The sequence below is a fragment of the Triturus cristatus genome, chromosome 2_2 (genome assembly GCF_964204655.1).
Source record: "Triturus cristatus chromosome 2_2, aTriCri1.1, whole genome shotgun sequence".
Lineage (NCBI taxonomy): Eukaryota > Metazoa > Chordata > Amphibia > Caudata > Salamandridae > Triturus > Triturus cristatus.
The window spans coordinates 143,047,171-143,066,198 of record NC_140582.1 but is presented as its reverse complement, the minus strand read 5'-3'; the positions used below and the strand labels follow the sequence as shown (position 1 = coordinate 143,066,198).

The 19,028-nt window shown below is 41.7% G+C and overlaps 1 long non-coding RNA gene across 1 annotated transcript in view; it reads right to left on the bottom strand.

Moving 5' to 3' along the window:
• Positions 1 to 12,172: 12,172 nt before the first annotated feature.
• Positions 12,173 to 19,028, bottom strand: part of LOC146861981 (uncharacterized) — an 84,059-nt gene continuing 77,203 nt past the window's right edge. The window contains exon 4 of the long non-coding RNA XR_014978358.1: positions 12,173 to 13,293. This is a non-coding gene — a long non-coding RNA (uncharacterized LOC146861981). The remainder of the gene's footprint in view (positions 13,294 to 19,028) is intronic.

The following is a 19,028-nucleotide window of genomic DNA, read 5'->3' as shown; positions in this document are numbered from 1 at the left end:
GCCAGACTTGTGCATGCGTCGGACTCAGAGGATCTGGACATTGTGGTCCTAGAGGATGACCAGAAGGACACTTGACTTTTGACGGAGACATTGACGTGAACAATTATTTCAGTTTCCCCTTGTAAATAGACTGTTTTCCCTGACGCTCCCTGACGTGTTATATTTTTGTTGCCCCACCCCAATCCAGGTTCCATTCTCCCTCTGCATCAAGACCATCATTTGTTTTCCTTCCTCCCTTCCAAACGGACGGTTGTTCTGTTGAATCCTAAATATATTTGAGGAATCCTACTTACTTCTACTTGTTTGACTTCATTTAGAATGTCGGGTTCTGAATCAGGACACATATTTGGTGAGTCATCTGCTATGCACATAATGGCTTGGTGCAATGAAGGGTTACACTTGTAGCTGTGTCACACACACACATACCTTCTCACATCTCGAGGCCACCTACATCGTTACACAGGACATGAGACACAACAGAGTTCTTTATTTTGAGGTCTTTATTTGGTGAACACACAATCACGTGGTTACATAGTCCTGGGTTCCTGTCACCGGGTATCGAGCTTGCGACGTCGCAATTTGGGGGGGGGAGGACCGCTCGGAGTGCTCAGCTATGGCTCGCCGCCTACGTGGAGGTGGGTACTGTCCAAGTTACTGTCCAGGGTCATCTACATGTGCTGGTGCAGGTGGTGTGTGCACACTTGATGGTGGGAGTGCCTGTACGGAGGGGGTGGTGGTTGTGCAGGTGGTGGGAGTGCCTGTACGGAGGGGGTGGTGGTTGTGCAGGTGGTGGGAGTGCCTGTACAGGGGGTGGTGGTGGTTGTGCAGGTGGTGGGAGTGCCTGTACAGGGGAGGTGGTGGTTGTGCAGGTGGTGGGAGTGCCTGTACAGGGGGTGGTTTTGGTTGTGCAGGTGGTGGGAGTGCCTGTACATGGGTTGTTGGTGGTTGTGCAGGTGGGGGCAGTGCCTGTACAGGGGTTGATGGTGGTTGTGCAAGTGGCGGGAGTGCCTGTACAGGGGTTGGTGGTGGTTATGCAGGTGGTGGGAGTGCCTGTACAGGGGGTGGTGTTGGGAGTGCCAGTTCAGGCCGCTTGTGTGGATGTCTCCCTTTGCTTTGTTGGTGTGCAGTTGGTACAGGTGTGGGGATGTGCTGTCCTGTGGGTAGATATGATGGTTCCCCTCCCTACGTTGACCGTGAAGGGATAGGTTGGCTCACTCTCAATATGCCCTCCATCATCTTCATGGCCAAGGCATGGTGTCTTGCACTCTCTTCCCTCTGGATGGATAGCATGTCTCGCATATTTCTGGACATGTCCTGCCAAGTCCTATCCATCCTTTCCAACACTTGGCTCAGCCTCTCCACCGCCTGAGGGAAGTGGACCATGTCCTGCAGGGAGTCCGACATGTCGGACAGGGTAGCCCCTATGGCACTAATGTCCTGCCTCACATCGCTCTGCTGTTGGTAGAAGTCCTGCTCCCACTGGCCATCACAGCCAGGTGCAGGCCCTCTCTGCAGCTGTCTGCCATGGATGGGATGAGCAGGTCCTACAGCAGGGGGGGGGGGGGGGTGGGAGCCTGTGGGCAGGTGAATGGTGCCCAGGGGATTCCGGCAGCACAACAGGGCTGATACTACCCCCAGATGGTGGAAAGGATGGCAGGGATACACTGTCTAGGGAAGAGTGGGTATGGGAACCACCATGTTGGTCCTGGACGTGAGGACTGTGAGGGAGTGATGTCTGTGTTGTGATGCATGGGTGCTGTGGCTGGTTTGCTCGAGTCTGGGGACAGGCCATGGTATGCTTGGGAGGATGCTGACGGACGTTGCTTGGCAGAGGAGTTGATGCCCCGACCGATTTAGCCAATCTGGCACGATAGCGCGCATTGGCATCTTCATCGTCATCAGACATGTAGTCCTCATCATCCACCAAGTAGACGTCCTCAGGAAATTCATCCTCCTCCTCCTGAGCAGTGCTTGCAGCCGACATCACAGCTTGGAGGATCAGGGGATTCTCCCCTCTGATTCCCCGTCGGCCCGCACTGGTCATAGGCCTGTCATCCTCGTCCTCAGCATCCCCTGGAACAGAGGTTGCAACCGTATTAGGGATTGACCTGGTATAACATGTGGTGCAACACAAGGGTTTGTATTAACTGTACTTTGCATCAACAGATGAGGATCATGTGACCTGTGTAGGGTACCACCACAAATGACAGCTCACACCATAGCACTGAGGTGTTACACAGATACAGGCAAACTCACCAGCTCCAGCCACAACTCTCTGTCCCTTGGTGTTCCCCCCTAGTGTCACCTGCTGGACCTGTCTCCTCATGGCTTTTGTAGGCCTAGCTGTCCCTGAACCAGCAGCTGTAGAGCGAAGTGACAACATTCTCAATTATCTGCATCACCAATTGTCAGACAGGCACATGACACTCCTGATTTGTATTTCACTTTGTACACAACAACTGCTGATTACATGCAGAGGGGAATCACGATCTCTGTCATGGCTTTGGAGTCGAAGCCAGTGACACACCTCATGCCAGAATTACCTGAAGGACAGGTGCGCGATGGTTTCAATGCTGCAGCCAGGCTGTCATTCAGTCCCCGGGATGGTGCACGCTGCTGTGGTGTAATCCGGTCAGCAGCTGTGATAAGACATACAGGTCTATATTTTGCAACCACAGATGGTAGCTCTGAGCCAACATGTCATTCTTAATGACCATTTGTGGGTAATCCAGAACTATGTGCAGCATGTTTAGCTCCTGAACTTTACATTTGGGCACCTGCTCACATGCAGAAGTTGCCAGCCGTTCCCTCCACACAGCAGTGACATCAATAAGATGACACATCAACAGACACCTCATGCATGCTAGAATTACCTGAAGGACGGGTGTGCGAGGGTTGAACTGCTGCAGCCAGGATGTCATTCAGTCCCCGGGATGGTGCACGCTGCTGTGGTGTAATCCGGTCAGCAGCTGTGATAAGACATACAGGTCTATATTTTGCAACCACAGATGGTAGCTCTGAGCCAACATGTCATTCTCAATGACCATTTGTGGGTAATCCAGAACTATGTGCAGCATGTTTAGCTCCTGAACTTTACATTTGGGCACCTGCTCACATGCAGCAGTTGCCAGCCGTTTCCTCCACACAGCAGTGACAACAATAAGATGACACATCAACAGACACACATGTATGAGAAGATTACTGATAGGAAGGGATAAATGACCCGGATTCCTCCCCATTACACTGCTATCACCTTTGCTATTCAGACTTACATATTTCCAGAGTCTCATGTTGTTTGATGTCAAGTCAGAAAGGGTTTCATGTGTGGGATTTGCAATAGTCAGGGACATGATGTTGCTCATTTGTGCTTCCCCACGCATGAAGTCACACATAATTGTATGAGAGAACACAGATGTCTTATGTCCATCCTTTGAGTGTCCTCTCTTTGCGTACTCTATTTCCCAGATCATGGTACTACTTAGCTGACGACGATTGGTGTCTTGTACAGCAGATATCCAAACCTCATATGCCAAACACTCACCTATACATGTGAATATAGTAGGAGAGGAGGCAAGCAGAATGTAACATTTGGTTTATACTCACACATTGCGGATAGGCTGAGAGGCTTTGATGCCTTCTGCCTGCACTGGATTAGCGTGTTGCTCTTCTGCCTAGTCATTTAGCAGGTGTAACTGCATGAAGATTCACCTTAGCAGCCCCTACATTCATCTCAAAGGTACACTACTGGCATCAGTGTTGGCCTCAGCCATGCTATTTTCATCATGGTGTTTCCTATCATTGAATGTTTTGGTCACTTCATATGACTCATGGTACTATTGAATGTCCATTCTGCACTCACTTGGCATACATTTTGTGTCATCCTTTCATTAGCCACCAGGGTCTGATCTTGCATGGGTTCAAATGCCATATGTGAGCATATTGTGATGCAGAACAACAGTGTTGTAATACACATACAACATACGGCGGACGTGAAAGGCACATTTCATGAGCAGTCAGCCTGATATATTCTTGGGTTCCGCTCCCTTGGCCCAGCACGGGAACAGTGTGTGGGCCCTGAACAGATGTCACAGCCAACCTTGTAGCAGAAGTCAGTGTGTGTCTTTGATTCTGGGAGGACCTCGTTGTACCTACAGTGATAAGTGTGTTTTGCTACTTTACATTCCGGCAGCCACATGTGATGCACTAGATTTCTGGCACAAAGGATGAGCACAAGCGGTTGTGGGCACCAGCGTCGCTGAAGTGTGTTATACGTAATTTCAAGATTGCTCCCACATGACTTCGAATGGGCCCACTACCTGGATGCAACCAATATCACAATGATATGTCTACGGATCCTGATGTGAGGTCCACTATCGTGTTTTGTTGATGGGCAACACAAAAGCCAGACAATGTAAGTGGTACATGACCAGCTGTGTGGACTGGGAATTTGATCTATATTGGAAACATTCAAAGTTGGACAGTGTATGCATTGTCAATACTAATGACCCTGGGATCTCACTTGTTCATCATTGCCATATGTCAGTCAATTACTTTGATTGATTATGTCTACAGACACCATTACAACATAGTGGGGGCACCCTTTTGAGTAGTTTTGGCACTCGATAACAGGATTGGATTCCCAGGTCTGGGGCTGTTGCTGAAAAACATGTCATGTTCCGCAATTACGAAGGTTTGATGAGCCAAGACATGTAATATATTGTCTTCAGCTGTTCACAATTATAATTAGCTAAAGGTGGATGTCCATTGACTACTCCAATAGTAATGCAGCTATTTGTTCATCTCTGGTTGACTTTCATATGTGGGCACTATATGTCCCTCGGTCACTCCTGACAATGTATGCATTTTGACCATCTCCTGGACACTTTGACTTACCAGTCGGTGAGGGTGTACGGTGGCGATTCCTCCCAGTCGATGCAGGGACCTCTGCTGCGGCAGTTGTCTGTGCTCTGGCTGAATGTGTCAATGGGAGAGAAGAGAGAAAACTAAACATCTGGAATATGTGCTTGTGGAACATTTCTGTGATTTCCCCATTTCTTCTGCATGCTAACAGTGTTATGCAGTACTGCCGCTGACTGGGCAGGTAGGAGCAGTGGTGCATTGGGGTCGTAATGGCGTGGCAGGGTGGGAAATGTACAACAGAATAGGTGTCTGACTTTTGGATCAGATGATTCTCTCACCTTCTGCTTTGTGCTTTAAGCTTGCACGGGGTGATTTACTTCTTTGATATTTAGTGGCATGTTTCCACGCCCCTTGTAATACATTTACACCGCAGTTGCGTCACTTCTGTGACACAGCGGTGGGGTAATACAGGTGACACATTTAGACTTATTCACAATGTTATGCATCTATGGGGATGCCTCACGGTGTGCGGTCCTGCGCAACATTAAACATGCATCAGCTGTGATGTAGGCAGGGTGTGTGTTTATTTGGTTATGCCTCGTACAAGTGATGCATTGTAATCGACGGCATTTCACGTAGTCACTTTTCATAGGGTGGTGCCATGCAAACTTAAACCAGCTTGAGGCACATGTAATGAGTGGCCCTGAACGTTAGGTGTAGGCGGTCCATGGACATTGTTGGAGTTGCGTCACACTTGTGACACTACTCCAGCAGAGCATCCCCCTAATGCCATCAGTTGCGACACCCATCTGTCTATCCCAGCGCCACAGTGCATCGCATTGTAAATGTGAGGCATCCGCGGTTGCACAAGAGTTGGATTGCGTGTGGCATTGTTACTGGCGCATCTCTGCTATTATTTGTCAATTGCTACTTAGCGGGCTGGTGTATTACTGCAACTGGACAGTGGCCATGTTTTCTGAAGTGGGGGAGGGATTTGCCATTTCCATCGCTAAGGATTGTGGGACTTGTAGTGCTACATACAGAGGGTGACACAGGAGTCTCTGACTGACGGATGAATTTATACACTTTGGACTACTTCCTTATTCACACTGACAGTGCAACACAGACATTCTATTCATGCACTTTATCTTTTCATCCCACTTACCTGGTACCACGTAGCGGACGTCACTGACAGGCAGCCCATGGACCAAGTGGGGGTGTATGGTTGTCAGGATATCCTCCTCCAGTGGGGTGAGGCGGATGCGTGGTCCAGAGTATGAGGCTGGGAGGATCCGTTGTAATTCAATCCTGGAGTATTTCTCCTTTACCCTCAGCCGCTCATCCTGCCATTTTATTTTTTAGGTCCTGGACAGTGCGCCTCTCCTCCCCCAATGCTGTGACAGCAGTGGATAATTGCTGCCACAGGGCTGCCTTCTGTGTCCCACTGGTGCACTAGGGTGGGTGTCCATAGAGGCGTTTGTGGTGCCTGACAATGAACTCCACAAGCATGGTGGTCTCCTCTGCTGTGTAATTCCTCTTTCTCTTCAGGAGGTCCATTTTTCTTAGCCGGTCTCTGCTTGCAAAAACAAACTCTGTGTGGCCAAACCTGTTCCTTCACTGTGTGCTGCTTTTAAATGTTTTTTGCTGCTGGTCAATCAGTGTTAATTGGCTTCAGCTGGATCATGGTGGGGGATGGAATGCACTAGCAACATGATGGCTAACTGGAGCTGTTGGCTGGGATTGGCTGGAGTGCGTCAGCTGATGCATGGTGGGGGATGGTAGGGATTTGAACAGGTGTTTCCCCTTGGCTCAAATGATCAATGGCCACAGTTAATGTAGTCTGGTCCCAAATCTGATTTTCCGTCCCGAGAGTGGAATTTCCGGCCCGGGAGCGGAATTTCCGCCTCCGGAGCGGACTTTCCGGCCCGCGAGCGGACTTTCCGCTCCGGGCCCGGAAATTCCGCTCCGGGGGCGGAAATTCCGGCCTGAGTGCGGACGTAAGTTTAGTGGTCGTAAATGGATTCTGTGAATAGCAAAAGTCCTAAGTTCATTTTGTGAATAGCAAAAGTAGTAAGTTCACTCTGTGAATACCAGTAGTAGTAGGTGCATTCTGTGAATACCAAAATGGTAGTAAGTTTAGGATTTAGTCTTAAGTTTGTTCTGTGAATCGGGCCCGAGTATCTAAGCACTACCTCACTAAGGGCGTCTCCTAAAGATTCTAGGAAGGCATTAATGTTGCCAGGAGGGTGATACAGCAATACCCCAGAAAAGGAGAAAGAGTTATGCATGGTACAGCAAAAGCCCATATTTTCAACTCCTTTTAGTCCTTGCAGGGTAAAGGTCTTCATCTGTAAGGTCACCCTATGTATAATGGCGACTCCCCATCCCCTGCCGTCATCTCTATCCTTCCTACACATAGTAAAGTTTGGCAGCAGAGCGACCCCTATATCTGGGTTACAGTTATCCCTCAACCAAGTCTCAGTAATAAACAAGAAATCGAGCTTATTATCGATGATCAATTCGTTAATGTCTACGGCATGCTTAATTAAAGATCGAGCGTTAATTAGGCCCCCTTGAACGGAGACCGAGTGACTGCTTTCAATACCTGAGTCAATCGTGATGCGGTGATGATCCCATAGAAATATTTGTGTCTGGCATTTCCTGCAGCTTGTCGGGCCCACGACATTATTAACATCTAAGACATGACCACATTGTTTACTGGTGTTCCATTTCTCCAGGTAGCAAGTGGGCATGTTATGTTTAACAGGGTCACGAGCAGCATGGCTGGCGCTGGACGCCCATCGGACGCGGACGGGCGCAGACGGGCTTGCCTTAGGCGCGCCTTTGGCGCACTGCCGGTGTGCCGCCGGAGCGCCCGCTGCGCGCGTCCGCTGCACATCAGCGCCATAGCTTGCCTTTATGCAGTGCTGGGGAGAGAGTGGCAAAAGACTAGACCGTCACCCTATTAAGATGGCGGGCGAGGATATCTCACCGAAAGTGGGGGCAGGTATGTAGCGTAAAAACTCCCTCCACACAATCAGCACCAGCTGTGGTGGGCCGGGGAATGCACGCAGAGAACGAAGTCACAAACAATGAAGTATACACAGTAAGAGATATATTTCATTTCAAATTATATTATCAGGATATTAGGGTCAATTTAAAATTGTAAATACAAGCGCCGGAAAAAAAACGAATACAGTGATTTTAAATTTAGATTTTAGCCAAAGAGAAAGCCTAAGCCTTCGCGTTACAGCAACACAAGTTATCAACTACGCGTCAGCGCCATAGCTTGCCTTTATGCAGTGCTGGGGAGAGAGTGGCAAAAGACTAGACCGTCACCCTATTAAGATGGCGGGCGAGGATATCTCACCGGAAGTGGGGGCAGGTATGTAGCATAAAAACTCCCTCCACACAATCAGCACCAGCTGTGGTGGACCGGGGAATGCACGCAAAGAACGAAGTGACAAACAACGAAGTATACACAGTAAGAGATATATTTCCTTTCAAATTATATTATCAGGATATTAGGGTCAATATAAAATTGTAAATGCAAGCGCCGAAAACAAAACGAATACAGTGATTTTAAATTTAGATTTTAGCCAAAGAGAAAGCCTAAGCCTTCGCGTAACAGCAACACAAGGTGTGTAGGTTTGATGCTATATTTTGGGTATGCCCAACAACCTGAGTAATTACAGAATTGTGATTCTGTAGTACGAAAGTGTACACCATGTCAAAGAGCTCACTTTTGTGCTGCAATTTCAGTATTATACTACTACTCAGGATGTTGCACTTCTCCAATCACTGAGGCAGTACCATAATACTTCTTGAATCACTGAGGCAGTACCCATGCTCTTATAAAATCACTCAGGAACTTCCTATGTACTCCTGTAATCCCCCAGACATTACCCCTGCACTCTGGCAATCACCAAGCATTACGTATACACTAGTTTAATCACCCAGGCACTACCGCTGCATTCTTCAAATTACACAGGCACTAGGTCTGTACTCTTTTAATCACACAACCAGTATCTATGCACTTATAAAATCACCCAGGCACTATCTATGCACTCCTCCAATCACTCAGGCACTCACACTACACTCATACAACCGCCCACACATTACCTCATCACTCATGCAATCACCCACACTTTACTCATGCACTCTGCCAATCTCCCAGACATTACCCCTGCACTTATGCAATCACCCAGGCATTACCAATGCATTTTTTCAATTACTTAGGCAGTATGCATGGACTCTGCACCTCTGCTCCTTCTTTCTGCACTTTTGTTGTGTCTTTCTGCACCTGTCACCTCTTTCTGCACCTCTTTTGCGTCTTTCTGCACTCCTCTTCCCTCTTTCTGCATCCCCGTTGCCTCGTTCTGAACCTCTGTTCCTTCTTTCTGCACTTCTTTGGTTTCTTTCTGCACCTCTTTTGGTTCATTTTATTTTTCACTTGCCTCTTTCTGTACCCCTTTTGCCTCTTTCTGCACCTCTGTTGGTTCTTTTTGCACTGCTCTGGCTTCTTCCTGCACCTCTGTTCCAAATTTCTGCATCCCTCTTGCCTTTTTCTGCACCCCTGTTCCCTCTTTCTGTACCTCTCTTTCCTCAGTCTGCCCACCTGTTCCCTCTTTCTGCACCCCTGTTGCCTCTTTCTGCACCTCTGTTCCTTTTTTGTGTATTTCTCTTTTTCTTTGTGTCCATCTTTTGCTTCTTTCTGTACCCCTCTTCTTTGTTTCTGCACCCATTTTCCCTCTTTTTGCTGCTGTGTTCCTTCTTTCTTTACTTCTTTTGTTTCTTTCTGTACTCTTCTTTCTTCTTTAGCATCCCTCTTGCCTCTTTCTGTAGTTACCTTGTCACCTTTTGCACCTCTCTTGCCTCTTTCTGCACCTCACTTACCTTTTTCTACACTTCTCTTGCTTCTTTCTGCACCTCACGTACCTTTTTCTGCACTTCTCTTGCTTCTTTCTGCACTTTCTTTAGTTGTTTGTGCACCTGTCTTGCATCTATTTTCACCTCTGATCCATTTTCTGTACCTCTCTTGCTTCTTTCTGTACCCCTCTTGCCTCTTTCTTCAACTCTTTTCCTCTTTCAGCACTTCACTTGCCTCTTTCTCTACTTTTCTTCCCTTTTTCTGCACATCTCATGCCTCTTTCTGTACCTCTCTTGCCTCTTTATGCACATCTTTTGGTTCTTTCTGCATAGCTCTGCCCTTTTTATGCAACCCTTTTGGCTCTTTCCACACCTCTTTTACTTCTTTCTGTATTTCTTCCTCCATTGTCTGCACCCCTCTTGCCTCTTTCAGCACCTCAGGTGCTTCTTTCTGCACTTCTCTTTCTTCTTTATACACTCCTCTTGCCTCTTTCTCCATCTTTTTTTCCATTTTCCTGCACATGTATTTGTTCTTTCTGTACTGCACTTGCCTCTTTCTGCACATCTCTTCCCTTCTTCTGTACCTCTGTTGTTTCTTACTGCACTGTTCTTGCTTCTTTCTGCACCTCTGTTACAGTCTATTTCCTAACATGCCTTAAACGTCACTTTTGTCCTGCTGCTTTACCATTCTAGGAATGCTCAGAGTGTTGGGCCTAGGCAAATATAAAAAAAAGTCTATAACATGTCTCAGGTGTGAGGCTCACCATATTCCGAAAACCATATATGCATATGTTTGTACCTTTTAAATAGAAGGTGTTTTTTTAGTAATAGATAAGAATATTTGTATATAATTATTTTAATAATATTAAATGATTTTTAAAAAGGTGTTTTTAGATATTCTCCATTATTATTAAGAAAGATTCAGTATGACAAGACAAGTTGAAAAGAAAAAACAACATAAAAAACAGTACTATTTAAAGGAGAGAGAAAAGCAGAAATTAGATGAAGTACAACATGTGACATTGAAGAAAAAGTCTCTGGTAAGAGAACTAAAGAATTTGTTAAAAGACTTTTAAGGACTGGAAAGAATTTTGAAAATGGAGAAAACAGAAAGAAAAGTTGAAGAACCAAGTAGAAGGAAATGAAAAAAAGGGTAAATTAATGGAAAATCAGGTTAATGTAAAAAAAATCAATGTTGAAAGAAGGGTGAAAGAATATAAGGACCTTAGGAAACAAATGTATAAAAGTAGACTACTACAAAATTTATTTAAAGATTGCAAAAATATGAAAAAAGATCTGCCTTTTACAACATAAAACAACAGATTGAAAGTGTAATCGAAAACACTTTTGAATTGAAAAGAAGATTGTTTATACTAGTATTGAAGAGAATGAAAACATTGAATAAAACAATGCATTTTATGAAGGAGAAAAGCAAAAGAAAAAGACTGGTTAACAGAATTAACTTTAGCTAAAATAATTTGGGTGAATGGAAGCACACTTCTAGTAGTGAACCTTTTTTTATGTGGAAATCTATTTTCAACAAAATACATTAATTCACGCAGTTGATACCAGTGGTCGTTCTTATGAAATTATAAATGGTTGTCCAATTGAAAAAGAAAGGATGGTTGCTAAAAATGTCGAAGAAGTAATAGCTGAAGAAGTTCAAGGGAGACGTTCACAAGCTCCAGTGTATAGGTGGGATTGTAGCTGCATTTGTAGTATACAGCAGGAATCTATTGATATTTTACAAAATTTCTTATGAGAGTATGGTAAACAAAAGTATTAAACAGAAGATTAAGATTTTGCAAGGACTAGATCCTTCTAAAGTGATAAAATATAGTAACTTGCAGGGTCATTCTCTGGCTTGGCTTTCTAGAACAGTGTGTCAAAGTACTTTTCATCATTTGAGAATGATAGCAGTACATCACTCAGAAATGTGGAAGTTAGTAAGAAGATTGTACTATGTAAAAAGTCCTGCATTATCTTTAAGTGAAATAAACACTGCTCTTTTGCATGGTTCAGTATCGGATGTAAAAAAAGTTTGCGATGATTTACAATTTTGTTTCTTTGGTCCTGAAGAGGAGTGTAGAGAAAGTAAGAGTTTCATAAGTGTAGGTGTTGAAGAAGAGGTGGAAGATAGTACTACTCAGAAGTTTGTAGAAGAAATTACAAAGTTTAAGGTAGTTTGTTGTGAAAAACCAAACTATGTTTTCATTTGTTGTTGACGTACTCACTATAGAAGTCAAACTAGGAATATTGATGTGCATTTAAAAAGTGAAAAGGAAAACAATGATAAGTGGGAGCAATTTGGTGCTTATTTGTTGGTGGAAGGTCATTTTGAGTTAGTTCGTGATCAACGTGTTTGTAAATATTTTTTACAAATGGAGGTGCACTAAACATAAAATACAAAGTCCAAAAGATTTTTTTCTTCTTTTTTCAAAGCTTTTATTTCACAGATGATAAATGCGCAGAAAACAGCCAACGCGTTTTGTTCCTATATAAACAAATTGACGGAACTTCTTCAGGGCTTAGATCAACAGGAAGACAGTTTCTAAATTTCAGAATATAGTTCAAAAATTGAAAGATGAATGTCTTCTTTTTTCTGATGTATAAACAATTCAAAATTGCCAGCTGTATTGCACCCGTAAACCTTAAGAGCGTGGCATTTTAATCGATCGACGCTCCTCAGTAGGAACGAAAAATAAACTAGTCACCTTGATAAGTGGTTCCGTTTCGCTCTCCGAATCGTCATTATTATAATATTATTACAACAAATTAAAAGGGAACAAAATGCCAGCTAGAGTTGTACCTTATAACCTAGAGTTGATGTTATTCCTTCTGAACTGGTAGAATTAAATACATATGAGTCCATTGTTATTCAATCTGTGCACCCGTTTCAGTCTATAGTTCGTATGGAGCCTAAAACAGGTAAGCTGACACCAACAAATTTACAAAGAAGTTTAAAAGGAATAGTTGTGTATTTACCTTTAGATTTTAAGCAAAATATTGAAACTGTTGGTGTTGAGAGATAGCAAAGTGAAACTATAGGTATTCTAGTTAATGGTGTACCAACATAGAGTCGGAAAATATGGAAAGAGTTAGTAGATGTCACCAAACTTCAAAAAGCTACATTATATCTTATACAAAACAATATTTATTATAAAAATGTATGTGTGGAAGAAGAAGAAATATCTTTAGAAGATGATAGAGAAATTTCAACTGGCCAAATAGAAAAAGTGGACAAGTCCAGGAGTGAAGAAATTTATGAACATTACAGTATACATCCTCTACATTCAAAAGAAGTGATTAGAAACACTATTGAATTATTCAAAATGAAGAAAGCGAAAGGAACTCCCATGAGTGTTTTGGAAAAAAGTTTAGAAGCTCATTGTTTTCGACAGCTCTTCCCCACTGGAAAAGGTGGACGATATGATGAACTACCAGTACAGATTCCAGCTTCAGAATACGGTACAACAAGATTGTACTCAGAGGATTCAAGATTTCCACAGTGTGTTCCATATTTATTTCATCATCTGTTTGAAAGTGACTTGTCTGGACTTTAATCTGCAGTTAAACACATATTAAAAACAAGAGTTCATCTTACACGTATTTCTGCAAAGGAATTTTTGGACAAAGTTAAACAAAGAGATGATCACTTAGAATCCCAGTTAAATAATTTGATGGTGTGTCAACGTGGAACTAATGAGTATTGGTATCTTTGACACTGAGAACTTAAATGTATGTTAAGGAACTTAGGAAACCCTACATGGTTTGTTACGCTTAACTGTGCTGAATACGCCAGGGATGATTTACTGGAATTTCTACGAGAAGCACATTTAAATGTAAAAAACATTTAATTGAAGACTGTTGGAAAACTGTGTTCCTTGGATCCTGTAAATGTGTGCAGATATTTTAATCATAGTTTTCAAGCTAAGATGTCTTTTATCTGCAGTAAAAATAATCCACCTCTTGGAGAAATTATTGATTTCTTTGGGAGAAAGGAGTACCAAGCTAGAGATGCACCTCATATTCACATGCTATTATGGATCAAGAATGCACAAAAATGTAGAACTGATACTGATTAAAGTTTTTTGTCTTTCATTGAAACATATGTTAACTGTGCCATACCAAAAGAAGGAGGAGAAAACAACTTTAGACAGCAAGTTTTATGGTTTCAAAGTCATCGATGTGGAAAATATTGTCAACAGAAATACAAGTCAAAGGGAAAATTTCATACAAAATGTCATTTTGGATTCCCACGTCCAGTAATTTCAAAAGGAAGAGTCACAAGTTTCATGTCGGCAGTAAGGCATACTATAGCTCGAAAATCTACAAAGAATACTTACAACATAAAAACAACTGAAAAATCAAAGTATATTAATGACTACAATCCAGTGATTTTGACGATCAGGAATGCAAATATGGATATCCAGTATGTTGCAGATAATTTGATTGCTGTTGCTCGCTACGTTACATCTTATATAACCAAATCTGACAGAGTTGAAAGAAATGTGGGAAGAGATTTCACATGAGAAGACTCTTAGTAACAAATTGTACAGCTTTAGTTTGAAGACGCTTTCCCATCGAGAGATTGGATCATACGAATGTTCAGATCATTTGACCTCTGCAGGTTTATATTCAAAGTCTAGAGGAATCATTTGGGTAAGTCTAGGTCTTGCTCCAACACAAAATCGAGTATTGAAATCTGTACAACAAAATGAATACTTAGCATTGAATGAACCAGAAAGTACAGATATTGCCAAAACAAATATGTTGGATACGTACTATCCTAGAAGAAGTCCACATCTTGAAAACATATGTCTGTATGAAGTACTGCAACATTACAGCTCTAAGAGAAATGTTTCAGAAAATATTAATGAAGAAACATATGCAGTAATTGGATGTGAAGGATGTTTGTTAAAATTTTCCAGAGGAAATCTTATTAACCACAGGAAACTCAGTTGCAAAACTTCAGATAAAAGGAAATTTTTCTATTTAGCACTTCTGCAACTTTTCAAGCCTTGGCGTAGAGAAGCAGAATTACTTGGAGAGTTTGACTGCTATGAAGATTCTTTTAATGCGTGTAAAGATAACATTCAATGCACAATTTTCCCTACTTATCTACAAATGTTGAATGAAGAGATTGAACTACTAATGCAGCTGAAATAGCTAGAGACAGTCCTCAAGATAGTCAGAGGTCTGCTCCACTGAGTCAAGATCCACCAGGACAACCAATTCTTGAAAATGAAGCAGCAATAGCCATGAGTGAAGTTAAAACGACAATGCAACACACACAACAGGATGTTATTGACTTGAGAAAGTTGGAAGAACAACTGAATACTGAAAAAAAAGAAATATATCTGCAAGTGACACTACAGATTCAGCATGGTTTGCCTCATGAAAAAAAGAATGCCAATGTACATCATTTAAACCTATTTGAATGTAGATTAGTGGTGAAGCTGGAACAGGAAAAAGTTTTTTCATTAAAGTTTTGACCATTTATCTACACAAAACGACTGGATGTCATTTATCTTGTGTTGTCACAGCTCCTACTGGATTAGCAGCACACAACATTAAAGGGATTACTTTACATCGATTACTCATGCTACCGGTTGAACATGAAAATCAATTGGAATATCACCAGCTAACTGGAGAAACTTGTTATGAATATTCAAGAGTACTAAGGAAAATGAAACTTCTGGTCATTGATGAGGTAAGCATGGCCTCAAACTTAATGCTTGCCTTTATACACTTGAGAATGCAACAGATTTTAAAAACAGATTATGATGTTCTATTTGGAGGAAAACATGTAATATTATTTGGCGACCTACTGCAACTTACTCCTGTGAAAGAGCAACCTGTTTTTAAAAAACTTGTCCATGAAGAGACTAGGTAATCTTTGGGAAGTATTGGAAATGTTAACATTTGGTCTCATTTTGAATATAAATAACTTATTAAGAATATGTGACAAGCAAATGATTATCATTATGGCAACATCTTCAAGATATAAGAATTGGTGTTTTGACAAAACATGGCAAAGAAGCTTTAAAAAGTAAGCTACTAACAAACTTGTTTCCAAATGAAAACATTGCATCTGAAATAATGTACAAAACAATTGAAGAAAAGATGTCTATAGTTTGCCTAATGCGAACACTGCAAGAGTGTTCTACATTCAATCAATAACTTTTGAAACTGGAAAAACAACCAATACTGAAAATGGAAGCCATTGATAAAATAGAACACAAAGGAGTTCCTCTTCTTCTCTCAGAGAAACTACAGTTTCTTTGGAGAAGTCTGTATCTAAGATTGCAGGTTTAGAAAAGACTTTGGGGCTTATTTATGAGCCCTTGCGTCACTTTTGCGCCGCCGGTGCATCACTTTTTGTGACGCACCAGCAGCGTAAAAGATGTACCATGTTGCGTCATATTTACAAAATGACGCATCTAGGTAGATGCGTCACTTTGTAAACCCCTGCGCCACATTATAACTGCACCAGGTATAATGTATGCAGGGTGGGCGTACCGACGCAAGTAAGCCTTGTAGAAGTGACGCAGTGAAATCTACGAGATTTCACTGCGCCACTTCTAGGACAGAAATGCGTCAATATCTTACGCCTGCCTCACAGCAGGCGTAAGACTGACACAGGCCCTTTCACATGGGGCTTGCCCCATGTGAAAGGACACATTGCTGGAGATGCGTCACTTTTATGACACAGCCCAGCAATGCGTCACTTTTGCGCCAACAGATACGTCACAAATACTGACGCATCTGTCACTCCTTGCGATATGATGCGTCATATTGTAAATATGACGCATCATTGGTGTCGCAAGGAGGGCGCATTGAAAAGTGACGCATCGCTGTTTTCACGCACCGATGCGTCACTTTTCATAAATGAGGCCCTTTATATTTATGTGTAAACTGTCGGGTAATTTTACCGCGCAATTTGGATGTAGAATGAGGTTTAGTAAATGGAGCAATGGGAAAAGTTGTTGATTTTGTTTTATCTAGAAGATCTTCATCATCAAATTATGGAAAATTGAGAAAAAAGATTCTGTTCCGTGTTACATTATATTTTTGAAAAGTTGGAGACTGATAAAATTAAAATCTATATTGTTTCTGGCATACGGCATCTTTTTTAAATATGTACTGGTTCTTCAGAATTTATACTTAATGTACACAAGATGCACAATAATTTCTTATGTTTATGCTTCCAGTATTGGAAGATGAAGGAATAGAAAATGAAAATTTGTTTGGACTACGTTATAGATGGGATCATTAATGTGAAGAGTGTTCATTTTCTTCTACCACTGAAATAGACACTGAACGATTCATATATTTGACAATACCAGATTGCAAAACAGTGTCTTTTAACAAATTAGTAAAAACAGCTAATCAAGATATGAAATGTTCTCATTGCAAATCAGAAATGTTGTCAACATTATTTATGGAAATATTTGGTCAATATGTCACTTTAATGCTACAATGTTGTACAGCAGATGGAAGAAAATTGGAAACCAATATACAAAAATTTGGTGGCAAGTCAAGTATCTATTTCAGGAAGAACTTTTAAAGCAGTGGCTAATATTTTTCATCATGGACCTACCACAACATCTGGACACTATACGGTCTATTTAAATTACAATAAAGAAAGGATGGACATATTGCAATGATACACATTTGCAATTCAAATGTAGGTTGCCCTACAAAATTCTTATCTGATATTTTTGATACCAAATTTTGGAAACATCATTCCGCCGATTGGGAAGATGTGAACACGAATTAATGAGTTTATTTTAGATATTTTCAATGCAAATGTAATTGGAAACATTATTTGGCCTATTGGGAAGATGTGAACACTTTCTGTTTGGATTGTTCTTTGTGCTAATTATTATTGCATTTGCAAAATTGAGTTTAAAGGAACTAGTTGATATATTTGATCTTTATATTATACGCAATGTAAATGAGAGTGTATATTTTAGAAAATGTACTTTAGAGAAATAAATGAATTAATGTAGTGGAAGAATGTAATTTGCAAACTGTAGGTAGGTAAACATATGATTGATTTTGTTCTAAATTTTTACAATCTCATTGATTATATTTTTTTCCCTGCTTTTATTTGACGATCTACATTAAAATCACTTTGTATAATGAAATTCAATAGAACCTGAGAACAGCAAAAAAGGGAAACTGAATATCTTATCTAATTGTAAAATTATGTTGTGTTTTTAAACCCATAACAATGTATGTAATAACAGTTTTTCTTCTTTTTTATTACAGAAAATAATAGTAAACCTTGAAAAGATTTTAAAATCAGTTTTCAACAAAACAACTACAAAATAGTTTCACTGAGTTTGGTTTGTACTTTAAAAAAGAAGGTAAGATGAAATAATGTAATAAGCAGAAGAATATAAAGTTATGTTTACTGTCACTTTTATTTCACTCATCCATTTTTTCAAATACTACCCATGCACTGATGTATATAACTAGACAATATTCTCACCCTCTTGACATCACCCAAGCACTATCCAACCATGTGTTGATTCACCTAGCCTGAATTCATATACCTATAATATCAGCCAGACACTACATATGTACTCTTCCCAGACACTACTGATGCACTCCTCGATCCACCTAGGCATTAGCTATGCACCCAGGCACTACTGATGCACTCCTCGATCCACCTAGGCATTAGCTATGCACTCCTGAAATCAGCCATATACTATCCTTGTAATCTTTTAATAAGACAGTCACTACCCTTGCAGTCTTCTAATAATCCAGGCACTACTGCTTTATTCATATAATTACCTATGCAATTTTCATACACTTATAAAAACATGTAGACACTACGTATGCACTCATGCAATCACCCAAGCACTATGCATGCATTCTACCAATCATCCACTTACTACTCCTGCACTCATGCAATCACCCTCCAACTACTTATGCACTGCTTGAATCACGCAGGAACTACCCAGGTAGTCCTACATGCAGGTAGGTACTACCCATGCACTCTTCCATGTACCCAGGCATTACCCATGTACTCCTTCAATCACCCAAACATTACCCCTGCACTCATACAATCATCACACAGGCATTAGCCATGCACTCCTTCAATCACTCAGGCAGTACCCATGCAGTCATGCAATCATCCAGGTACTACTTATACACTCATGCAATGACCCAGACACTACCCTTGCACTTCTGCAGCCATCCTGGCATTATCCATTAACTCCACCAATCACCCAGCCACTACCAATGCACTCATAAAATCAGCAAGGCACTAAATATATACTCATCTA